Source organism: Schistocerca cancellata, chromosome 9, assembly GCF_023864275.1.
Source record: "Schistocerca cancellata isolate TAMUIC-IGC-003103 chromosome 9, iqSchCanc2.1, whole genome shotgun sequence".
NCBI classification, from domain to species: Eukaryota; Metazoa; Arthropoda; class Insecta; order Orthoptera; family Acrididae; genus Schistocerca; species Schistocerca cancellata.
The window spans coordinates 384,557,140-384,584,260 of NC_064634.1; the positions used below are offsets into that span (position 1 = coordinate 384,557,140).

At 39.1% G+C, this 27,121-nt stretch overlaps 2 long non-coding RNA genes across 3 annotated transcripts in view; one reads left to right on the forward strand and one right to left on the reverse strand.

Annotated features, from left to right (window-relative positions):
• Positions 1 to 18,279, reverse strand: part of LOC126100385 (uncharacterized) — a 30,109-nt gene extending 11,830 nt beyond the window's left edge. The window contains exons 1-2 of one of the 2 annotated variants that reach the window (XR_007522161.1): positions 18,071 to 18,279; positions 13,713 to 14,061 (exon numbers count right to left, since the gene is read on the reverse strand). This is a non-coding gene — a long non-coding RNA (uncharacterized LOC126100385). Of the gene's footprint in view, positions 1 to 13,712; positions 14,062 to 18,070 lie in introns of those variants that run through there. The other variant, XR_007522160.1, reaches the window with a different exon arrangement.
• The window catches only part of LOC126100390 (uncharacterized), a 54,331-nt gene continuing 40,598 nt past the window's right edge, over positions 13,389 to 27,121 (forward strand). The window contains exon 1 of the long non-coding RNA XR_007522167.1: positions 13,389 to 13,891. This is a non-coding gene — a long non-coding RNA (uncharacterized LOC126100390). The remainder of the gene's footprint in view (positions 13,892 to 27,121) is intronic.

Sequence of the window (27,121 nt, forward strand, 5' to 3'; positions counted from 1 at the left end):
CATTGTTGACAACATCAGTAAGTTTTTACTTGGTTTCGTTTTTGCTGTGTAGGACACCAAAGTTACTGGAGGCCTACGTGTTCGGAACTGCACTAACTCACTGCAAGTTTACAAGATAAATAACAGCTGACTGACATCAACAATCACTTCCTCTGAAAGTAAACCGATTGTTGTGAATATCAAGAATACCAAACAACAACAAACTAACTTGCATTGTTGTAGCGATGAGAAATACGAAATCCTTCTGAGGGAAATTTTCTATAGCATGGAAGCTTAAGGGGGGGGTGGATTTGTTGGACCCATAATAAGTCTATTTATTTTTTCTTTCACAGCAGGAATTTTCTATAAAATATATTGACACTAACGTTTCATAAAATAGCCAACAAACAATAAATAAAAGGGAATATGTAGTATAAAAGTTACTTGGGCAAAAGCAAGGGGCATAAAAAAAATTGTGGGTTCAACGAACCCCCCCCCCCTTAGGTGCCCTAGGGTTAAGACAGCAGTCTTAATGGTTTGTGATTCAAAGAAAGGTAAGGGATTTTTGGATTTTTTAGTCTCTTGTGCTCCAGCTCATGTGAATACTGTGATTCATATCTAACACAGGAACACGAATTTACATTGATTCAACAACAACTTCACCTTCCTTAGGAAGTGTATCTTGTTTTTCATCTGCAGCATGATTGTGGACAGACCATTGCAGAATGTCATCGTTTGCACTAGAAATCTAGGTAAAAATTGCAGTTAAATCACATTCCCACATAACTTCCTTGTAGTCCTTAAGGAACCCACCAAGGAAATCTAGGGGAAAGAGAACTTAATTTTTATTACTTTTTACCTTCCCATTATTGAGGATACAACCTTCCATGGTTAACTCATTGGCTATAGAGACAGTAATCACATAAGGACACATGAAGAAATTAAATGGTATTCAGTCCCAGACAAAATATTGTAAGAGGCAAGATAAATTTTTTAAATAACTTTAGAAAAGACAATACAAATTTAAATCATATTTGCTTTGAATTTGTCAGTGGCAATTTAAAATTTGATAATTTTGAAAGAAATGTATCGTATATGCAGGAATGACAGGAAAATTAATAATGATAAGCACAGATATAAGATTTTAAAAACATAAATGCAAAGATAATGGTTAAACATAAAATTAAGCATAACGATAAATGCTGAACGCTAAATATTACACATAAACATTAAATATAAAACATTAAATGCAAATCGTTGAATCTTAAAATTAAATCATTAATGTTTTTTATTCTTATTAAATGTTTGCAAGGTACAATTGTACGAAACACCAGAGTACATACAATGTGTACAGCCCAGAGGTTGTTAAAAAGGCTAAAAGAAATAGAAAGGTAAAGGAGCAATTAAAAGAGGAATTTAAAAAATGGCGATCCAACCAAAAACAGATTTTGGAAAATATAAAAAAAAGATTGATTGCAATTGAATAAGTTAAAGGAAGAACAGAAAGTATGGGCAATCTTTTCTGAAAGCTATAGAAGAAAACAGTCAAGTCACAAAGCTGATGGCTCCTTATAAATAGTTTGGAGAATTTAATGCCATACCTGCAATTGAACAGTGTAATAGTGATAAAAGAGATTATAAACTAAGCAAATCAGGAATACAGTATTTATGGAAGATCTACCAAGAAGAGGTTAAAAACAGAAATAAGCAAGCTACTAAAAATAAGTGAAAGAATGCTAGAATATGTTAACCACATTTAAGAAAAGGTTTTTGGATTAAGTCCTGCTGGTACATTTAAATTCGTTGGTAAATTAACACTAAAATTTCATCAAGATAAATTAACTATAGCTGAAAGATCTTATCAAAGAACAGATAGATTAATTAATCTTTTATTTAAAAGACAGATTACTATGGATCATATCAAGAAACAGACACATTAATAAATATTTTATCCAAAAAGCAGATCACTATGGATAACGTGAATAAAAGATTTACAGGTTCTGATTTATCAAATAAGGGGTATCTTTTCCGCTATTCAGGAGCATTATATTCTGATAATAATCTGACTAAAATAAAATCAAGTAAAGGTAATAAAAATAAATATTTATTAAAAGAAACTGTCGATGATTTTCTGTCAGCATTGAGGCAAAGAAATGCAGATGGTTCATTGCAGAGTGAGGATGAGAAAAGAGGTGAAGACTTAACTAGAAAACATACAGGAAGACCAGTGTAATATATTATAGATTCGAGATTTAATTGATATATTAGCAGTCGTTCGTAGAGACGAATTAGCTGGAAATAAAAAGTATCACAATGAAAATGATGGAAGAACACAAATGTTAAAGAATACATTTAGTTATGCAATTATCAACAATACAAAGGGAGTACTTTATCTGAAAATATTTATGAATAGTATGCCGCACACAGTCCCAAAAAACAGAAAAAAATATTGAAAAGAATTAGTTAATGCTTCAGTTAACAAATAACCATTCAAAATGCATCTCCCTGGTTGTAATGTTTATGGGTCAGGAACAAAATTAGAAGGGAGATTAGCTGAAGGAAATCAAGGAGAAATCTACTGGAGGAAGCTTGCAAAATGATTTTGCATACAGAGATCATATAGAAATATAAAAAGACCTGAACCAGACAAACAACTGCAACTATTTGAAAAAGAAAGAATATATGCTTCTGACACAACAACTGGAGAAAAATTAGTTGTTACAGCAATTGGAGGATTACTTTATGGAAATACAAAATAGGATATGGGTTTAGATGTTGATTGTAATGGTTGAGAACTATAGAAATAATAATCTTTATAAAACTATTGTCTATATAAATGATTAACTTTTGGATTGATTTTACTTTGCTACCTAGTGGCAAGACTAATTCAAAAGCACTTAAAATTATATGAAGCAATGATCAATTGCACAGTATTCATAATTTTTTAACTATGTTCAAAAAAGAAATGGGCAGAAGAAGGCAGGGGGAAATTTATTATAACATACCTGTTGTGTAAAAAAATTATCGAATATCTAACAAAAAAAGAAAGAAGGTTTCATATTAGAGGATGATTCTTTCCATTTATTTTGTTGGCATTATCAGATTTTGCTGCTTCCATTACAGTAGTCGAAACAGTAACAAAAATGGTAATAGATAAAAAACAAAAAGATCAAGAATTAGAAAAACAAAGAAGACATGATTTATCAATGCAAAAAAAACTAAAAAATTCCAAAAAATCCTTTATATATATATCCTAAAGTATTAACTAAATCCGATGTAAAATATATTAAAAATAAGTTAAATCTAACACTTTCATGGCGTCTTTATAACTGATTAATTACCTAATCATCCTAGAGAATATGAATATGTGATACTTAATTTACATATATGTGATAGTGTATATGCTTATTCGACATACAAGAATAATGATTAAAAATTAGTGTTTGTTTCATTTGAAGGAAATATTCCAAAAGAATTGGTGAAATGACTTGAAGTGAGCTGTCTTATAATGGTTAATGAATACACAATTTTAATGAAGTAATATGTGGTCATTTGTGTCTATTTGTGATAAAGATATTGTCCAATAATTATAAGTTTCATAAAATTTTTAATATAGTGAACAAGCGGTTTCGGAAATAAGGTGCAGCCTAAAGGCCACAAAATAAATTTGTGAGAATTAGAGAATATAAAATCAGCTTTAGAATCATGGAGTTAACAAACAGTAATATTTAATTCAAAAATAGAAAATATGATTCATCAATTTTAGAAAGAATTAACTGAAACTTTTCGAAACGATCGAGGCTTGTATTAGTTTTAAGGAAGCAGAGCAGTTAGTAAAAAAAATGCAGTAAGGGAATATGATTCTGTTACAAAACAATACTTAGAAAATCAATGAAAATATCTTCCTACAAAGGCTGAGTATATGAATATTCTAATACAATTCAATTATTACACTGTTAAACAAGGATTAGAGTCAGATAACCTGCAGCTAAATAATTTCTTAACAAAAAACAAGAAATCGAAGCAGAAAAGCAAATTCTGTTACATATATTAAATCAGAATGCAGAAAAATCCACAATAAACAAACAATCGAATTATCATTTATTACAGGAGATAAACAAAAAATTTTCATTTTCAGTATGATTTTGTTCTTAATAAAGTAGTTGTTGATCAAAATATAAATAAAAACTCATCTTCAAACAATTTTGATATTACATTAACTTTTTTAAGACGTTTACAAATTAACTAGTGACACTGCATCATTAAAAATCGAACATGAATCCAGCTTTCTACAATATCATTAAAAGATTCTGTTAAATATAATTATATTTTGTGAAGTAATTTGCTCTTCAAGATAATTATAATTAGACAGATACAGTCTCAAATTCGATGAATGCAGTAATGCAAGAATTTGACAGTACAAATGAAGCCATAGGGGTTACTGATAAAGATTATAAATCAGCTGTCTTTGTATCTGTTGATAAGTCTAAATACACAGATGCCAATAAAGTTAGATTTATTGAAATTAAAGGAATTTTTAAGGGGTTATACAGCTAACTGATCAATAGAATTTTTTGTAATTGAAAGCGTTATTTATTCTCAATGAATCACATATAAATTAAAAGTTTTAGGTGAAGAGGAATTAAAAGCATATTTTTATGAATGAGAACTACAAAAAACAAATTATTGTGATATGTATCTTGTTGAAAATCTGTGTTAAGAAGGAGACAAGATGAAGAATATGTTAAATGGTTAGTATTCGAAAATTCACATAACAGTTGGATGGATAAAAATATAATTATTATATAAAATTTTTGTACATGTAAATGGAAATCGTTATTGATAATTTCAAGGTCATTGGTATGCATTATTATACTAACTATATTAATTGTTTTATCAGAGAAGATAGAGTACATTTCGATATTAAAATAAAAATTAATAAGAATGAACAAAGATCAGAATTATTTGAGAGTTTTAAATTTGAGCTGTTTGAATCAGATGCATTTATTGAGTTTTGAGTATTTGACATAAATAAAAATGGTTATGAATGTTATATAAAAGTATTTATAAAAGCGTAGTTGGCTTTTCACTTCTATTGAAGAGGCCTAATTATATCACCAATCAGCTTTTCCCATGAGTAGTTACCCAACAGAGTGAAATAATTGCGACGACAAACAACATTCAATTTTCCTTTCAGTCTTACATAGAAATTAACCAAATTAAGATCACAATTGAGATGTAACATGACTTCCCAGTTTGGATGTCTTCTTTTAACATTATTTCTTTGTTTTTGAAGATTTTTATCTTGTGTCCAAGTAAAATAATAATTACAGGTAAAATTCTTATCAGTTAATTCTAAAAGAGGAAATATTGATCTTAATACTGGATTTTGTGTTACTGGAAGAACATTTTCTGCAATTAAATTTAAAGTCACTTTTAAACACTCAGTATGACTATTATGAATACTGATTAAATGTTTTAATTATGTATTTAGTTTTTTTATAATTTTCTATTTCTTTTCCCAATTTTATATATTATCATGTTTATGAACTGAAGGTGAAGCTTCTTTATAAATCCAATAATGGAAATATTTTGGAAGTCTCAAGTAAACAAAAAAAACCCAGGCACATTGGTAAATAAAGGAAGGGACGAATTGTTTTAGATTCTGGAATATTATTGCTATTTAAACTTTATTAATTTTACAATATTTTTTAACTTGATGTTTTATAATACTATGAGGACATTCATCTCCTAAAGTATTGGAAATACGATTCACAAAAAGGTCAAGGATTATTTGGTCATCAATACTCATTAAAACTTGTTTATTATTAAATTTAAGCAAGTTGTTAGCACGGTCTAAATATGAATTCATTTATTACACAATACTTGAATATAAACTTTTATTTTTTCATTTCTATTTTCTAAATTCTTTAGGGATTTTTAAATATAAAAGGAGAATGCAATTAAAGTGATTTGTCTTTTGTACAACAAGAAAAGAAATTAATAAGGTAATAAAAGTAGCAAATAAGAATCTACCATCAAAAACAAGGCTGTATTGGTTGCATAATAAAAAAGCAAAGTGAATATAAAAATAATAATTTAGTATACAAAAGCAAACCTTTTAAAAACTGGAGTAAAAATATATTTATGAGGATTGGAAGGTAGAGCTAAAAATGTTCTAAATATTGTACACTGTAATTATGGTCCTCCAAAAAAGAAGAAAATTTTTTATTTGTTGTAACAATAAACATTGTAAGGAGTGCTTATTATCAAAAAAATATATATCAAAATATTATGAAAAATTCAAATGTTTCTGTGCCAAATTTGTTTCAAGAATGAGTCTGAAAACACATCAAAAATAAGCTTACCATGAGAAAAAACTAAATCTGCTTAGAATTAATTTCTTATTTTTAATTGTTTATATTTAATTCTTTTATTTTATAGTGTCTATGTGGTACAGTATCTTTGCTGTTTGTAACATAAATCTTTTATCATCATATCCCTCTAAAGCAATGTTAAATTTTTTCTTAATGTTTAGTTGATTGTGATCAAATTAATCTAGAAATGTCTTGTATCCTACAATATGGCAAATTAATTTTGTTTTCATTAAAAGAAGAATAACATGCTTTACTTGTTTGTTTTTTGTATGGGAAATATGATATATTTCAGGTATTCCCCCCTCATAGGCATAAACATTTATTGAAATATTTGGTTTCTTCTCAGATTTCTCAATGTCTGTTAATTCTATAAGAAAATTATTTTTTTCTTTTTCAAGAATTTAATTTACTACTAGACTGATATTCTTTGTAAAGACACCCAGCATTTACTGTCTGTGTGTCATAGTAAAACCAAGTGCAGCTAAGTACTGTGTATATTTGTGTACATAGCTTGTAATGTAAATTATAGGAATATATTTGTTATGGATACCACAAGACAGTGCACTGTAAATACCTAAAACATAACAAACTCCCAGTTTCACTAATGTTTCATCACCAATTGCTAAATTTCCACGATTTTCGCCAGCAGCATCAGCACAGCAGCTGGCTACACTTGGTCCACAGCACAATGTTCTTGTAACACCTCCATCTGATGATGAGGCCTCAGTGACTTGAAAACAAGTGTATGGTAAAATGAATTGTAGCAAAAAATTAAAAAAAGTAACTGGTTTCATACTGCTTACCACATAACTCATGTAATTAACTGTTGTTTATTAAGTTAAGTATATCCTTTTAAGAGTCAAGGGGCACAAAAGGGAAGCACTGGTTGAGAAAAGAGTGAGACAGGGCTTTAGTCTATCCCCGATGTTATTCTAACTGTACTGTATATTGAGCAAGCAGTAAAGGAAACAAAAGAAACGTAGGGAGTAAGAATTAAAATCCATGGAGAAGAAATAAAAACTTTGAGGTTCGCCAATGACATTGTAATTCTGTCAGAGACAGCAAAGGACTTGGAAGAGCATTTGAACAGAATGGACAGTGTCTTGAAAGAGGATATAAGATGAACATCAACAAAAGCAAAACGAGGATAATGGAATGTAGTCGAATTAAGTCAGGTGATGCTGAGAGAATTAGATTAGGAAATGAGTCACTTAAAGTAGTAAAGTAATTTTGCTATTTGGGGAGCAAAATAACTGATGATGGTCGAAGTAGAGAAGATATAAAATGTAGTCTGGCAATGGGAAGGAAAGCGTTTCTGAAGAAGAGAAATTTGTTAACATCGAGTATAGATTTAAGTGTCAGGAAGTCGTTTCTGAAAGTATTTGTATGGAGTGCAGCCATGTATGGAAGTGAAACATGGACGATAAATAGTTTGGACAAGAAGAGATTAGAAGCTTTCGAAATGTGGTGCTAGAGAGGAATGCTGAAGATTAGATGGGTAGATCGCATAACTAATGATGAAGTATTGAATAGAATTGGGGAGAAGAGGAGTTTGTGGCATAACTTGCAAAAAAGAAGGAACTGGTTAGTAGGACATGTTCTGAGGCAATTTAGCATTGGAGGGCAGCGTGGAGGGTAAAAATCTTAGAGGGAGACCAAGAGATAAATGCACTAAGCAGATTCAGAAGGATGTAGGTTGCAGTAAGTACTGGGAGATGAAGAAGCTTGCACAGGATAGAGTAGCATGGAGAGCTGCATCAAACCAGTCTCAGGACTGAAGACAGCAATAACAACAACAATAATTGATAGCTGTTTATTAAGTATAGGATAAATTTTTGAATTTTTTGATTTACAAATGTTTGAAGTTCTTTTACAGTTACATAATTCTCATTACAATTATTAATAAATGAATTAAGTTGTTCTTTAGTGAATTTAAAATAACCTCTCAGCGTATTTGCTCTATAATAATTATGAAAATCTTCTAAGCTGGTCGTTTTTATTTCGTATTTATAGAGAAAAATTAATATTTTTTAAATATAAAAATTTGTTTAGGTTTTAGATAAATATTAATTTTAGATTTTCAAGAAAAATAAAAAAAAAGTGATGAAAATCAAATAAAAATAATTTGATATGAAAATTATAAGTGATTAATTAATTATTTTATGTCTATAATTTTAATTTATTATTTTACGATTTGGTATCTCTTAATTTTAATCAAACTGTGAGCTCTGCATGAAGAGTGGGAAAATTTTTGCTTCGAAAATTGTGCTTTTTAATGAGTGGAAAACTGATTTCATTGGCTTTTTGTTGCCTCCATTTGAATCTCCATGGGATAATTACTCTTGTGCATGCAGAAGTGTTTCAGAGCAGACTCTTAATTGTATGTTATTGAACATGGAATTTTGAACAGATCCTCCATGTTTTCACCTCTTGGCACAACAACATCGTCAATTACGGTTGCAATGGGTACGGGACAATTTGGATTCGACCGTTAGTGAATGGAATCTACCAGTTCTTTGGGTGTATCATATTTTGGCTATAGTTGGTTGATGGTCGCCTCCACAAACGCCCTCATCGTGGTGAATGGTGACTCAGAACCTGCAGCAGGATTATGCTACAGGAGACATTCTTCTGCACTTGCATGAGACCTGTGGTAGTAATCAAATACAAGTTGGCAACTGCGAACCACCTGCATCCTTTCATGCTTGATATACTCCCTCTCCTGCGCTGCTCTAAGGTGAACTCACAGTGATGTCTAGGCTACTAAAGCCACCTTTTGTAAATAATATGGAACCCATCTGGGTCGCTATTAGTCGTCATCACTATCTGTGCAAAGTAGCGGCCCATTATTTACGCTAATTACATGACCTGTGTTTACACATCTAAGCCACACACAACCACAAATCTGTCAACAAACTGCTGGAACACTGATATGTAGAATCAGTGGTGTATTTCATTCTGAAGGTGGACAAACAAGCTACTAAGCAGGTGGTCATAACGTTTTCGTTACAGAGTCACATGTATTCATTAAGTATGGTTTATTCTTTTCCCTGTTGATTTTTATATATGATAATATATAGATAGATAGATAGATACCCACCAGGGTAGCCAAACATGCTAATGCAATGCTTCCTGGATTCGAGTAGGTGTGCAGGCTCCGGATCGACTCCGCCCAGCAGATTAACAACAAGGGCCAGTATGCTGGCCAGCATGTATGTGGTTTCTAGGCGGTTTTCCACATCCCACTAGTGAATACCGGGCTGGTCCCCACGTTCCGCCTTAGTTACATGACTCACAGATATTTGAACATGTTTGAACTATTTCATGGGTTACACTAGATGCAGACAGCTGTGGTACACTTCTTACATCCCACGGAGTTCGAGGTGGCGGCAGGAATGGCATCCAACTACCCTCTGCAACTAACACTGACAAATCCGTAATAACATGGCTAACAACACTTTGGCGCAGGACAAGACCCAAAGGAAGGAAGCCTTGAACTCTTACAGCAATTGGCAAATAGCTGTGAAAATCTAGGAACAATGGGCAAGGGACACTACATTAGTAGTGTGTGGATAAGCTGAGAATTTAGATGTTGGGAGGCATGCTAAGGTATTCCTTGCAGTTGTGATGCCACTTGTGTCTGGATGGTGCTGTAGTCAGCACATCTGCTTAGTAAGCAGGAGGCCTAGATTCGTGTCCTAGTCTGGCACAAATTTTGAATTTTCTCCATCGATTTAAATTAATACCCACTCAAACAATATCTGTAATTCCTTTGTGTCTTAAGTAACGTTTTATTACAGAGTGACATGTATTCATTAAGTATAGTTTTTTCCTTTCCCTATTGATTTTTATACATGATAATTCGCTTCAATCGTTCTGTGTTTGCAAAAGTTATTCCTAGTTTTGAGCTCTTTCAATTCGGTTTCTATATTTGTTAGATGGTGAATCTCTGCAAATGTTGAGCTGGAACTTCTACTTTTTAATGATCTTAGACATTCTATTTTTCTGGCCCTGTAATTACTACATGTTTGGATAACATTTACGTGCAGAGAGCAATTTCTTGTTAGTTGGTACATACCAGATCAGTTTCAGTAGTTTGTCCTCCGAGTTTGTACTGTATTGTGCTGATTATTCTATATGCTATGCTGAGCATCTGTTTTTTTAATATGTGGTTTTGTTGTTATATGTCATAATGTGTCATTTGTTGCTTACCCTCTGTTCAATTATTGTGTATTTCGTTTTGTCTGCCAATGTGTGTGTTTTATGATTACTTATTGTAAATTTCTGTATAGTTCCTGTGCTTTTTCGTTTATTTTATCTGGTATTATCGCATCATAGACAAGTAATGCAAACAGTGTCTAGTACTGTATAGGACGGAATACTTCAACAATTTTTCCCAGCAGGCACCGAAAGAAAGAGGAGTGTCAACATCCAAAGAGATGTTGTCATGCCATTCATGGCTTAGATGCCAGATGGCGTGTTCTAACTCAGTAACGGAAGAACCAACATTGCGGTTCACAACACAAACGCCTTAAGGAAGGTGGTGGCCGTAAGGCAGCCTGTCCAGTCCACTGATATATTACCAATAGACCATATCTGGGATTACGATGGGAAGACGTTCAGAATTGTGAGGCTTTCGAGGCCACTTGTTGACAAATTGTCTGTTGGCTTCTGTCTCTGGTTCTGCGGCCGAAATTTGTTTGATGATGTTTCTGACATTTCACCAGAACATGTGTCTGGCATTGTCAAAGCTTCACCCTCCATTGCTGGTCCACCACTACTAATGGAGGGTGAAGCATTGACAAAGTCAGCCACTCAGGCTGGCGAAACATAAGAAAAGTCATCAAATAGTCAGAAGTCAACAGGCTGGAAGAGAGACACTTTCATACCAATCTCCAGACGGTTTTATTCATAAAATGATAGTATCAGTTTCAGGCATAGCTCGTTATTACTCAAGATGATGCTCAGAGGCTGTTAGCTTCCATCCTGCAATGGTTACAAAAACTTATTCGTGCCTGTGGTTGCCACATCTAATGCTAATATTCATCTTGAACATCAGTTCCAAATGAGATGAATGTTAAATCGCGTAATATATGTTATGTTATCTAAGTCTCCAGAAATACTAATACACTAGCTGTTCTTGGCCATGCGTTACTGTGGCTGTCTGGTTAAATAGAAAAGCAAGAAAAGAGAAACACACGTTTTTAATATACACTCCTGCAAATGGAAAAAAGAACACATTGACACCGGTGTGTCAGACCCACCATACTTGCTCTGGACACTGCTAGAGGGCTGTACAAGCAATGATCACACGCACGGCACAGCGGACACACCAGGAACCGCGGTGTTGGCCGTCGAATGGCGCTAGCTGCGCAGCATTTGTGCACCGCCGCCGTCAGTGTCAGCCAGTTTGCCGTGGCATACGGAGCTCCATCGCAGTCTTTAACACTGGTAGCATGCCGCGACAGCGTGGACGTGAACCGTATGTGCAGTTGACGGACTTTGAGCGAGGGCGTATAGTGGGCATGCGGGAGGGCGGGTGGACGTACCGCCGAATTGCTCAACACGTGGGGCGTGAGGTCTCCACAGTACATCGATGTTGTCGCCAGTGGTCGGCGGAAGGTGCACGTGCCCGTCGACCTGGGACCGGACCGCAGCGACGCACGGATGCACGCCAAGACCGTAGGATCCTACGCAGTGCCGTAAGGGACCGCACCGCCACTTCCCAGCAAATTAGGGACACTGTTGCTCCTGGGGTATCGGCGAGGACCATTCGCAACCGTCTCCATGAAGCTGGGCTACGGTCCCGCACACCGTTAGGCCGTCTTCCGCTCACGCCCCAACATCGTGCAGCCCGCCTCCAGTGGTGTCGCGACAGGCGTGAATGGAGGGACGAATGGAGACGTGTCGTCTTCAGCGATGAGAGTCGCTTCTGCCTTGGTGCCAATGATGGTCGTATGCGTGTTTGGCGCCGTGCAGGTGAGCGCCACAATCAGGACTGCATACGACCGAGGCACACAGGGCCAACACCCGGCATCATGGTGTGGGGAGCGATCTCCTACACTGGCCGTACACCACTGGTGATCGTCGAGGGGACACTGAATAGTGCACGGTACATCCAAACCGTCATCAAACCCATCGTTCTACCATTCCTAGACCGGCAAGGGAACTTGCTGTTCCAACAGGACAATGCACGTCCGCATGTATCCCGTGCCACCCAACGTGCTCTAGAAGGTGTAAGTCAACTACCCTGGCCAGCAAGATCTCCGGATCTGTCCCCCATTGAGCACGTTTGGGACTGGATGAAGCGTCGTCTCACGCGGTCTGCACGTCCAGCACGAACGCTGGTCCAACTGAGGCGCCAGGTGCAAATGGCATGGCAAGCCGTTCCACAGGACTACATCCAGCATCTCTACGATCGTCTCCATGGGAGAATAGCAGCCTGCATTGCTGCGAAAGGTGGATATACACTGTACTAGTGCCGACATTGGGCATGCTCTGTTGCCTGTGTTTAAGTGCCTGTGGTTCTGTCAGTGTGATCATGTGATGTATCTGACCCCAGGAATGTGTCAATAAAGTTTCCCCTTCCTGGGACAATGAATTCACGGTGTTCTTATTTCAATTTCCAGGAGTGTATATGAGAATTGTATACTCGTTCTAATCTCCTTCTCATCCTTGTCTCTCTCAATCTTCTCCTGCCCCTCTCTTTGCTCAACTCCTCTTCCTCCCCCTTTCTCTATCCATCAGCTTTTCCCTCTCTTTTTTGCATCTTCGTCTCCCTATCTCTCTTTACCTCCTCCTGCCCTTCTCTTTCCCTCCTGTATCTGTCCAACACCTCCTCGCCCTTTCTCTGTCCATCTACTCCTGCCCTCTCACTCAACATTTCCTCCTGCCCCTGCCTCTCACCACTTCGTACTTTCTGTTTTGTAAAAGCACACCCAAATTTCCCTGCAATGTTCTGTCAAAATTTCGAATCAATCGGTGAAGAACTTTTAAAGAATTTAGAAGTTCAAAAAACGAAGGTGAAAAATAATGTATCCCCTTTATTATTATATATCTAGTTATGTACCATATGGCGCTCTAGTAGGTATATAAAAACACGCTCCTGTTCCAATGCAATGTTGTGTCAAGATTTCTAAGCTATCGGTGACGTGAAAGCAGACATTTCCATTTCTATTGTACAGATGTCAGTCTGGTGCGTCATGGTATAAAACTTTCCATCCCCATCAGTGAATGCTCAGGGTATATACAGACTTTTTTATTGATAGGTGAGAGACCAGACGGAAACCAGAAAATAAATAGACTTGTGTGGGAAACATTATTACCTAACATTCAGTAGCTAAACGAAGTCAGAAATGCTTTTTTGAATTCTAAAATTTATTTATTCATTTGTAATACATTTTTGTTTATAGTTTTGAAAAATGAAAAGGAAGATCTTGATATAGAAACAGAAAAAGTATTTTAAATGTCTAATCTGTAAAGAAAGAAACGGTTATAACAAACTAGAGCCTCCTATTTCTGGAATGTGCCAGCAGGTCGCTCAGCCAGTATGGAAGGAAATGGACGCCCCCCAGCGGTCTTGCAGCGCCTGGTCCCCAGCAGCTCCGTCGCCCACCACCGGCTGTACCGGCTCCTGGTTGCTGGCGGCATCTCCGCTAGGGACAGCTGGTACGTCTGCAGGTTCCTGCGCCATCGCGGCCACGACCTGCAGACAAAGCAACAAGTTGGTTTCGAAACTGACGCAACCATCAACTCCTTTTTCAGTCACAACATCTTAAAAAAAATCTAGATGTGGTCATATGATTCACCGATCTAGCGAAAGCGTTCGACAATGTACAAAGGTCCAAGGCGTTCGACATTCTCAGGATAATAGATGGAAATCAGGGAAGAAATCAGATATGTACAACGTTCAAGAGTAAAAATAATAATGCAAGACCAAGAACGAAGTACTCTGATTTTAAAGGTTTTAAGGCAGAGGTGTAGACTTCTACCCCTACTGTTCAGTCTATAAACGAAACAAAAACAGAGATGTAAATAAAAGACATGTTCAGGAATGGGATTAAAATTCAAACTGAAAGGATATCAATGATGAGATTCAATAATGATATTGGTATTATTAGTGAAAGTGAGAAAGAATTGTGTTGATAAGAATCATGGCTTCCAAGCTTGGATATGCACTGTGAGTGAAAGAAAGAGAGGCGAAAGTACTGAGGAGCAACAGAAGTGAGACCCCGATACATTTACATCACAATTGCGGACTAGGGGGTAGATGAAGTCAAGTAATCCTGCTACCTTGGAAGCACCACAACACTTGATGAAAGAAGCAAGGAAAGTATAAAAAAACAGGCTAGCACAGGCAAAGAGGGCATTCCTCGACCAAAGAAGTCTATCGCTATAAACAATCGATCCTAATTTAAGGAAGAAATTTGTAAGAATGCATATCTGAAGTATAGCATTTTATGGAGGTGACTGTGGGAGAAATTCGGAAAAAACAGAATAAAAATGTCTGAAATGTGGGATTGTAGAAGTATGTTGAAAATTAGTTGGACTGATAAGATGAGAAATGAGGAGATTCTCTCCAGAATCGGCGAAGAGAGAAATATGTGGAAAACACTGGTAAGAAATACGGACACGATGACTGGTCGTGTGTTAAGGGATAAAGAAATAGTTTCTATGGCAATTAGGATATGTACAGGATAAAAACTGTAGGATCTGACTAAGTCTGGTATATATTCAACAAATAACTGAAGAAGTTGCATAACTGCATGTGCAACTCTGACATCAAGAGATTGGCATAGAAGAGGTTTTTGTGGTGAGCGGAATCAAAGCGTTCAGAAATTGATGTCACAAAATTAGTCTCAGTACAGTAGGAACTGAAATAAGTTGGAACCGATCACTCTAAATTTTCTTTATAGATTGACCTGATCTAAGAAATCAGCTAGATTACACATCCCGTGGCTTCGGAAAAGAATTTGGCTCAGTACTACACCAACGCTTATTAAAGAAAGTACGATTTGATGTAGTACCAAATACAGTTTGTACATATATTGAGGACTTGTTAGGGAGGATGGAGCGGGACGAATGTATCGAGGAGGAGACAATCCAGAAGCAGATTGCGACGAACTGAAACTGCTGAGGGCATGAACCACGCTTTTGTGAGTTCAGCATTACACGAGCTGTTACTTTGTCGAAATCACATAGAGCGCGGTGGTGTAGCAGTAAAGTGCGTGTCTGGAGATCGAGAGGTTGTGAGACTGAATCCCGGCCGGAAAATTTCAGTTTGTTTGATCTATCATTCACCTCTATGTGATGTAAAAGAATCGCGAGGAACGACATGTGTTTCGGACTCCATGTTAAATTGTACTTTCCTTTGCCCAGCTGGATAACTGGGTTGAATTAGTGGCACGCAAATCGCCAAAGTCGCTTCTATTCGAAAGAGTTGCACGCGGTAACTGAGCCACACGAAATCATAATTACTTATCGTGCTTTGAAGCCCTCGTGCCAAAAGACCACCATCTCAAATTATAGATGGGTTCTCTGATGGATCGCTGAACATCCTTTGCGTAGAAATTGCACTTTACTAACGAATGAAATCGGATTCCCACAGAGAGTGATAATAAATTACACAAAGAGTGACAATGTATTACAGCAATAAACATGTGTGGACAGATGCAAACTGTCGATTGGTCATGAAATCAAGACATAAGCATAGATTTGGTATCGTTGGTTGGTTGGATGGGTATTGTGGTTGGCGCACTAGTAGGGCCATATATTTCACCGGCCTAATTAACACGTGGTATTTATCATCAACTGTCGAACGAAAAATTACCCGCTACACTGGACAACGCCACCCTCGCAGAAAGACAATAAATGTAATTTACGCAAGAGAGGTCACCTTCCTATTATCTATACTACGACAGAGACTAATACAAACGTTGAATGAGAGATTAATTGGTCGAGCAGCCCCACTGACGTGTGGTTAATCACTCAGATTCCTGCCTGTGCGGATACTTAAAGCCAAAGTGTTATTCCATGGTATCGAGTTGACTTATACCCAACATACCTAATTATTGGCTTCCGGCCAAATGTTTCTACAGGTTCTTTTTCAAGATTTGACTAGTAATATCTCCAGTGGGACACATTGTTTAGACAACCTGTATATGTGGAACCATTCGCAGTTCTGGACCCAATTAATCTGTCGCAGCACATGAAATACAAATGGCGTTGATGATGCCGAATGTGTAGACGGAAGCCGTAGGTTTTACAATCTCCCCCCAGAAAAGTATGTGTGTTATTTGAAAATATACATCAAAATTACTATTGACGGATGCCGTTCTCAGCTTAAAAGAAACAGTAAGATTTTTCAACCTCAAATTGGACGATCAGCTTACTTGTTTATGACACGTAAAATATATTAAAACGAGCACCTTTAATGCTCAAAACATTCTGATATATCTCAGTAGGTGGACACAGGTGAAACCAAGTTATACCTTTTACTGTTTTGTAAAACCTATGTTTGATGCTGGCTCGGTTGAGGGAGTAGATCTGCGGATTAACTCTCCCAAAAAGTTAGACAGCGTCCACCATCGGTGTTAGAGTGTCTACAGACAGCTTCATATCAAGCTTCATAAACAGCATTTTCTTCGAGATTAGTGAACCCTGATTTTGCATGCACTGGAAATTCGTTACGGTCCAGCCTAGTCTTTAGTGTTTTAATGTCGCTGCTCGCTCGAGAGGTGTAAGCGTCTTTCTAAATCATAGAGGAGCAAAGATTTCTTTTCGGATCCGGGAAAACTAGCACAACAGAAGTCTAGATAAGACGAACATGCATGTGCTAGACATTCACGGAGAATCACTTGAAAATATTTCTAAAAAATATTCACTAAACAATCTAAAAAGTTTGTGAAGGAGGAATTGCATCCACACAGTGTGTCTTCAGAAATACTGCCGGTACGTAAGACGTTTGTTCTGCATTCAGGTCTTATTCCAGAGGTGTGGACATGTATTGTGAGGTCTAAACCTTTTTATTATCAGAAGGTCTTTGATAGAGTACAACATTACGAGGTGACTGAGATCCTAAGAAGCAGTGGGATAGATGATACACCAATATCGGTTGACACCTTAAATAGTCCGCAATAAAGGCAAGTACTGAGCGTTATAGGCTAGAACTGACCATAAATAAAATAAAAATAATGGTCGTTGCCAAAAAATATACCAAACTGTCATCTAAAAGTTAATGGTAAACTTACTGCAGAAGTAAACAAAAATGGTATATCTTGGAACTAACATTAACAACCAATGGGATAACTCACAAGAAATTTAAGTCCATATTAAAGAAGTCTGACTCAGGAACTTTTTAGAACAAGAAGTGATACAGCTGTGAACGTTATCAAAATCCGGAATGGATCAGCACTAGAAGACGAAAAATAATACGTTTCTGCGTTTTGAGAAGTGTTCAGTTTCACATTTCTAGACGTTTTGGAACAAGCTGACAATTTTTGCACCACCCGGAATGCTTAATGTCACTTTTACATCTGTTGACGACTCTACATTCAAGCAGTCACGTTGCTGCTTCACTAACAAGAAAGCCTCAATTCAGACACAAATTTCATTTGAGACACACCAGATGACCCTACCTTGATAAGTGTTGCTGCATTACCGAGTCATATGCAATCCACTACGTGAAGAGGAGATGGAAACGCAGTCGCACTTACCACGAGAGCCAGACAGAGGAGCAGGAGAGACTTGGTGGAGGCTGCCATGACGACTGATGCAGCTCTGGCGTCTTCTCGTCCCTTATATACACGATGTGCTGGCGACGACTGCGTGCTCTGCGAAGTGGAAGAGAGAAACAAATATCGCGTGAGGCCTGCTGTTGCAGCTGTATGCATCGGACAACAACACATTTTGTTAAGATACCGGAAATGTGTATCACGCAGGACGACGAAATGACAGTCGCTAACGCAGTTCTGTGCAGAGGCGCTCGACTCGGAGACAAGCCGATTCGACTCTTGGTGATGGATGAAATTGTCACTGCCAGTATTTGCCAGATAAGTGGGTTAGAGATGATGAAGCAAATTTCTGTTCACCAGACCTCTCTGTTGTGCTAATCATATACAGATGATCTTCCTGACATATATTGATAATGACACAGACTGAAGCAATGAATTTAAATTTATACCAGCGTCAGGTATCCTGCTGACTATGTGGACGCACTACCCATTGTGCCACCCTGACAGACTGGCTGCCATAGCTTCGTGGACAGCACTACTGCCTCTCGCATTCCAAATTCAAATTCGTGCCCAGGACTTTGCCAGCCCCCTTGTAAACTCAGTGTTGCTGAAGCTCTCTGATATCGCAATAGCACCTTAGCGATGAGAGAAATGGGGTCAATCTTGCCTGTGCCTCAGGCATAGGTGATACATTAATCATATAGTCGATGTTCCTCAGATAGGACATACACTCCTGGAAATGGAAAAAAGAACACATTGACACCGGTGTGTCAGACCCACCATACTTGCTCCGGACACTGCGAGAGGGCTGTACAAGCATTGATCACACGCACGGCACAGCGGACACACCAGGAACCGCGGTGTTGGCCGTCGAATGGCGCTAGCTGCGCAGCATTTGTGCACCGCCGCCGTCAGTGTCAGCCAGTTTGCCGTGGCATACGGAGCTCCATCGCAGTCTTTAACACTGGTAGCATGCCGCGACAGCGTGGACGTGAACCGTATCTGCAGTTGACGGACTTTGAGCGAGGGCGTATAGTGGGCATGCGGGAGGCCGGGTGGACGTACCGCCGAATTGCTCAACACGTGGGGCGTGAGGTCTCCACAGTACATCGATGTTGTCGCCAGTGGTCGGCGGAAGGTGCAGGTGCCCGTCGACCTGGGACCGGACCGCAGCGACGCACGGATGCACGCCAAGACCGTAGGATCCTACGCAGTGCCGTAGGGGACCGCACCGCCACTTCCCAGCAAATTAGGGACACTGTTGCTCCTGGGGTATCGGCGAGGACCATTCGCAACCGTCTCCATGAAGCTGGGCTACGGTCCCGCACACCGTTAGGCCGTCTTCTGCTCACGCCCCAACATCGTGCAGCCCGCCTCCAGTGGTGTCGCGACAGGCGTGAATGGAGGGACGAATGGAGACGTGTCTTCTTCAGCGATGAGAGTCGCTTCTGCCTTGGTGCCAATGATGGTCATATGAGTGTTTGGCGCCGTGCAGGTGAGCGCCACAATCAGGACTGCATACGACCGAGGCACACAGGGCCAACACCCGGCATCATGGTGTGGGGAGCGATCTCCTACGCTGGCCGTACACCACTGGTGATCGTCGAGGGGACACTGAATAGTGCACGGTACATCCAAACCGTCATCGAACCCATCGTTCTACCATTCCTAGACCGGCAAGGGAACTTGCTGTTCCAACAGGACAATGCACGTCCGCATGTATCCCGTGCCACCCAACGTGCTCTAGAAGGTGTAAGTCAACTACTCTGGCCAGCAAGATCTCCGGATCTGTCCCCCATTGAGCATGTCTGGGACTGGATGAAGCGTCGTCTCACGCGGTCTGCACGTCCAGCACGAACGCTGGTCCAACTGAGGCGCCAGGTGGAAATGGCATGGAAAGCCGTTCCACAGGACTACATCCAGCATCTCTACGATCGTCTCCATGGGAGAATAGCAGCCTGCATTGCTGCGAAAGGTGGATATACACTGTACTAGTGCCGACATTGTGCATGCTCTGTTGCCTGTGTCTATGTGCCTGTGGTTCTGTCAGTGTGATCATGTGATGTATCTGACCCCAGGAATGTGTCAATAAAGTTTCCCCTTCCTGGGACAATGAATTCACGGTGTTCTTATTTCAATTTCCAGGAGTGTATGTCTCGTAAGAAGGAGGCCCAGACTCGAATCCTGGTGCTGGTTCAAATTTTAATTCATTTCTTCAGCCTACATCATTATCGTAGAGAAAAGTGAGACTCATTATATCTCAGAAAAATTAATCGTATATGATTAATACACTATGTGATCAAAAGTATCCGTACACCCGGAGAAACATACGTTTTTCATATTAGGAGCATTGTGCTGCGCCGGCCGGTGTGGCCGAACGGTTCTAGGCGCTTCAGTCCGGAACCGCGCTGCTGCTACGGTCTCAGGTTCAAATCCTGCCTCGGGCATTGATGTGTGTGATGTCCTTAGGCTAGTTAGGTTTAAGTAGTTCTAAGTTCTAGGAGACTGATGACCTCAGATTTTAAGTCCCATAGTGCTCAGAGGCATTTGTGCTGCCAACTACTGACAGGTACTCCGTATCAGCGACTTCAGTAGTTATAAGACATCGTGAGAGAGCAAAATGGGGCTATCCATGGAACTCACGGACTTCGAACGTGATCAGATGATAAGGTGTCACTTGTGTCATATGTCTGTACGTGAGATTTCCCCCCTCCTAAACATTTTTAGGTCCACTGTTTCCGATGTGATAGTGAAGTGGAAACGTGAAGGGACACGTACAGCACAAAAGGGTACTGGCCGACCTCGTCTGTTGACTGACAGAGACCATCGACAGTTGAAGAGGGCCGTAATGTGTAATAGGCAAACGTCTACCCAGACAATCACACGGGAATTCCAAACTGCATCAGAATCCACTGCAAGTAGCCTACTTTGACAGTTAGGTGGGTGGTAATAAAACTTGGATATCATGGTCGAACGGCTGCTTGTAAGTCACACATAGCGCCGGTAAATGCCAAACGACGCCTCGCTTGGTGTAAGGAGCGTCGACATTGGACCATTAAACAGTAGATGGGTGTGGGTACGGCAAATGCCCTGTGAACGTCACCTGCCAGCTGTGTAGTGCCAACAGTAAAATTCGGAGGCGGTGGTCGTGTTTTTCATGGAGGGGGCTAGCACCACTTGCTGTTTTGCGTGGAACTATCACAGCGCAGGTCTACATTGATGTTTTAAGCAACTTCTTGCTTTCCTCTATGGAAGTGCAATTCGGGCATGCCGATTGCAGTTTTCAACACGGCCGAGCACGTGCTCACAATGCACGGTCTGTGTTGGAGTGGTTACACGACAATAACACCCCTTTAATGGACTGACCTGCATAGAGTCCTGACCTGAATTTTATAGAACACCTTTGGGAAGTTTTGAAATGCCGACTTCGTGCACACCTCTTCTGAGTGAAGTACTCCGTGAAGAAAAGTCTGACATTTCCCAGGAAATCTTCCAGCACCTGATTCAACTTAAGCCTGCGAGTGTGGAAGCTGAGAGTGTGCCAACACCATATTGAATCCCAGCATTACCGATGGATGGCGCCTCGAACTTGTAAGTCGTTACCAGTCAGGTGTACGGATAGTTTTCATCACATAGTGTATATCACCTATGTCTGGGGTATAGGTATTATTAACGCCACTTCGTGCATTGCTAAGGTACTATCCCAATATTGGAGAGGCTCTGCAATACTGGTGCGAGTTCAGAAACGGAATAGCAATAATCTAAGGCGTGAACTCCAATTTGTATTGGGGCGGGAAACGTAGTGGTTTGTCTGCGCAGCTGTCATATATGGAGAACCAGTGAGGTGCAACTGAGAGAGCGTGTGTGTGTGTGAATTCCTAAGGGATTAAACTGCTTTGGTTATCGGTCCCTTGACTTACACACTACTTAAACTAACTTATGCTAAGAACAACACAAACGAGGGAGGACTCGAATCTCCGCAACATGACGCCATAAACCGCGCGGCCACTCCGCGCGGCCTGAGGACGCGTCTCCGTAGTAAGCAGGAAACCTAGCTTTTGGTATTAGTATAAATTTTAATTCCTTCCTTCAACCTACAGCATTTTCTCTGTTGTGTGCCATAAGTTAGGCGATGTGACGGTGTGGATGGTAATACATTCGCCTAATGGGGGAGTTAAGCCCTGCGGTTCCTTTAGTGGCATTCGAGAGGATTAGGCTATGTGCCGCTCAGCTGTTCTCATGAAATATACTCACACACAACTCTCACATATCCGCAATGAAAGAGCACTGTGTGCGTTAAAAATGACCACCTTTTTCACAGGCAACTGAACCCACTACGTGGGGATACCCCAGCCAACAAGGCCATACGATATATACATTTTCACCGACTGAAATACGTCGGCGATTGTGTTAGGCTCTAGATCGTGCAGAAGTGGCCAGTGCAGACCTGTGATAAACGTAGCAGGGTACTGATCTATTTCCATCCCCTCAGGAACCACTGATCTTCCCGTGGTGTGGTGGTTTGTGTGCCTCAACGATACAGTAGTCATGTAGCAGATACAACTACAATGGAGGGGTATCTGTCGAGCGCCAGACAAACCTGTGGTTCCTCAAGACGGTCAGCTGCATTTTAGTAGTTGCAGGAGCAATACTCTGAATGATCGACAGATCGACAGATATGGTCGTGAAACATGAAGCAAAATTGCCTTGTAGTGCTGGTACCGCGAACGGATGAAAACAAAGGGAAAATGGAATGGGAGAAAGGGAAAAGATGGTGGTAACATGTTGCTTAAAATCTATTGGAGGTAAAATAGTCCCCGGTTCGAATTTCCTGGTGGGGACTATTCTCGAGGACGTCATTAGCACGGAAAATAAAACCTGCATTCAGCAGGAAAGAGGGTGGGAGGTTAGACTCCCATAACAGTGCGGGTAAATTAGAAAATTTAGGAAGGAGATGGATAGGTTGGCAATTAATGAAATTTGATGACGGGATGAAAAAGACTTCTCGTCAGACGAGTACACAGGTCAACTGGCTTACGATTAAACTTTCCAGAAAATCAAGACCGAGAAAAGATTATAAACTGCGTTCTGTTTGCATGTAGTTTTAATTATTTCCTCTAAAATGGGTGAAACTGTTCACGTCCACATCTACATTTACATGGGTATTCTGCAAATCAGAGGGCAGAGGTCCCATCGAAAAACCTTCACAATAATCTCCCATTATTCCACTCACGAGCAGCGGGCGGAAAAAAACGAACATCTGTATCTTTCCTTCTGAGCTCTGATTTTTCTTATTTTATATATTTCTCCCTACGTAGGTCGGCGTTAACAAAATGTTTTAGCATTCGGAGGAGAAAGTTGGTGATTTCGTGAGAAGATCCCTCCGCTGCTGGAAACGTATTTGTTTCAACGATGTCCCTCGCAAATCCTGTATCAGGATCGTAAGATCTCTCCCCTATTTCTCGATAATACAAAACGTGGTGCCCTTCTTTGAACTTTATCGGCGTGCTTCGTTAACCCTATCTGGTAAGGATCACACATCACGCAGCATACTCCAAAAGAGGACAGACAAGCATAGTGTAGGCAGTCACTTTAGTAGACCTACTGCATCATCTAAGTGTTCTGCCGATTAGACACAGTCTTTTTTTCGCCTTCCCAACATTTTCTACGTGTTATTTCTAATTTAAGTTGTTCGTAATAGTAATTCCTAGGTATTGAGTTGAATTTACAGCTTTTAGCTTTGACTGATTTATCATGTAATCGAAGCTTAATGGATTCCTCTTAGATCTCATGTGAATGACCTCACAATTTTCTTTATTTAGGATCAGTTGACAATTTTTGCTCCATACAGATATTACTCCTATATGATTTTGCAATTTCTTTTGATCTTCTGATGATTTTACTAGCCCGTAAAAGACAGCGTCATCTACAAACAACCTAAGACCGCTGCTCAGATTGTCTCCTAAAGCTTTTATATAAATAAGGAACAGCAGAGGGCCTATAGCACTATCTTTATGAATACCAGAAAACACTTTTGCTTTACTCGATGACTTCCCGTCAATAACTACGGATTGTGTCCATTCTGACATAAACTCCCTAATCCAGTCGCGTAACTGAGACGATATTCTGTAAGCACTTAAGTTGATTACAATCTGCTTATTAGGTTCGCTGTGAAAAGCTTTCTGGAAATCTAAAAATATGGAATCATTTAGAAATCCATTCTCGATATAACTCAACACTTAGTGTGAGTAAAGAACTAGTTGTGTTTCACAAGAACAGTGTTCCCTAAATCCGTGTTGACTGAGTGTCAATAGGTCGTTCTGTTCGAGGTAATTCATAATGAAATATATGTTCCAAAGGCTGCTGCATATCGCTGTTAATTATCTAGGTCTGTTATTTAGTGCATTACTCCTATCGCCTTTTTTGAATAGTGGTTTGACCTACGCAATTTTCCAATCTTTGGGTATGGCTCTTTCGTCGAGTGTGTGGCTCTATATGACTTTTAAGGCTGAAGCTATTGCATCAGTGTACTCTGAAAGGAGCCTAATTGGTATATAGTCTGGACTGGAACACTTGCTTTTATCAAGTGATTTAAGTGGTAATACTACTCTGAGGATGTCATCTTCTAACTTATTGATGTTGGCAACTGTTCTTGATTCGAATTCTGCGATATTTACTTCATCTTCTTTGGTGAAGGGATTTCGGAAGGCTGTGTTTAGTAACTCTGCTTTAACAGAATTGTCATCGATAGTATTTCCATTGCTATAGCCCAGAGAAAACATGGATTGTTTCTTGCCGCTAGCATACTTTACACATTACCAGATTCTTATTAGATTTTCAGCCAGGTTTCCAGACGAGATTTTGTTGAGGAAAGTATTATAAGCATCTCGCAGTCAAGTGCGTGCTAAATTTCGAGCGTCTGTAAAACATTATATCTTGGAATTTTACATTCTTTTAAATTTGGCATGCTTTTTTCGTTGCCTCTGACCCATTTTGTGCACCAGGGGAGATCAGCTCCATCCTTCATTAATTTATTTGGTATAAATCTCTCGATTGCTATCGACACTATTTCTTTAAATTCAAACCACATCTGGTCTATAGTTACATTGTTCATTTCGAAGGAGCCAAGATTGTCTGTCAGGAACGGATAAAACGAATTTTTATCTGTTTTTTTTTTTTAATAGATACATTTTTCGTTTATTTTTGGAGGATTTGGGAGTTACGATACCCAGTCTCTCTACGACAACCCCGTGTTCACTAATTCCTGTATCCGTCCTGATGCTCGTTATTAGCTCAGGATTATCTGTTGCCTTGGGGTCAAGTGTGTTTTCACAACAGTTTACTGTTCGCATGGGCTCATGAAGTAACGGATCAAAATAATTTTCAGAGAATGCATTTAGCACAATTCCGGATGATGTTTTATGCATGGCTCCGGATTTAAACACGTATTTCCGCCAACGTATCGATGGTGAATTGAAGTCACCACCAACTGTAAATGTATGAGTTGGGTACGCGTTTCAAAGTTGATTCAAGTTTCTTTGAACCTTTCAGCAATTGTACCATCTGTGTTTGGAGGCCGATAAAATGCTCCAATTACTACTTTATTCCATTTGCCAAGAATGACCTCGATCCATACTAACTCACACCAACTATCTACTTCAGTTTCAGTAAAAGATAAACTGGGTTAGATAGAGCGGCAATCAGTCGTAGAATTAAGTTGCAATATAACCACAGTCATTGCGTGCACCCACCACATGGAGGACAACCTGAAAAAGATAAACTGCTTCTATCAGCAACAAATATGCCACCTCCAACTGTGTTTAGCCTGCCCTTTCACAACACCCTTAGGTCTACCCCCAAAAATGTCCGCTGAACTTATCTCCGGCTCTAGCCAGCTTTCCATGTCAATAACGGTTTGAGCATCAGTGCTTTCTATTAGCGCTTGGAGCTCTGGCACTTTCCCAACACAGCTATGACAATTTACAACTGTTATACCAGTGGTTTCTGTATCTACGTTTTTCCTGTGTTCAAACTGCACTCTCTGAAACTGAAGCCCTTTTTGTGTTTTCCAGAGACCCTCTAATCTAAAAAAACTGACCAGTATGCGCCACACAGCCCCTGCTATTTGTGTAGCCGCCTCCTGGATGCAACGGACTCCTGAGCTTTTTAGCGGACCCCGAAACGCCGCACCCTATTGCGCAAGTCAGGAATCTGCTGCCTACATGGTTGCAGAACCGTCTAAGGCTCTGATTTAGACCTTCCATTGGGCTCTGTACCAGAGATCTGCAATATGTCGTATCGACTATGCTGCAAATGGTGAGCTCTGCTTTCATTTTGCAAGCAAGTCTGGTAGCCTTTTCCACCTTTGATAGCTGCTCGAAACCAGAGAGAATCTCTTCTAATCCAAAGCGAAACACATAACTGATGGCGACTCTAGCCACCATCTGCAGTTGGCTGAAATCTCTAGAAGAAAACAGAGAATTCACAAAGCTGATGGTTCCTTATAAATATTTTGAAGATTTTACTGATATAACTACAATTAAGTTAATAGTGATAAATGAGATTATAAGTTATACAAATCAGAAATGCAATATCTATGGAAGAACTACAAAGCAGATGTTAAAAATAGAAAGAAGCAAGCCACATTAAAGATAAACATAAGTGAAAGATTGCTAGAATGAGTTACAGTGAAGACAAGATTTTAGGGTTAAGACCTGTTGGTACATATAAATTTGGTGGTAAATTACCAATAAAATTTGATCAAGATAAATTAAATATTGGTGAAATGTCTCATCAAAGAACAGACAGATTAATAAATCTTTTATCTAAAAGACAGATTACTATGGGTCATATCAAGGAAAAGACACATTAATAAATCTTTTATTTAAAAAACGTATTACTATGGATGACATGACTACAAGAGTTACAGGTTCTGATTTATTAAATAAGGTATATATTTTGTACTATTCAGGAGCATTATATTCGGATAATAATCTGACTAAAATATAAATATTACATAAAAGTAACTGTCGA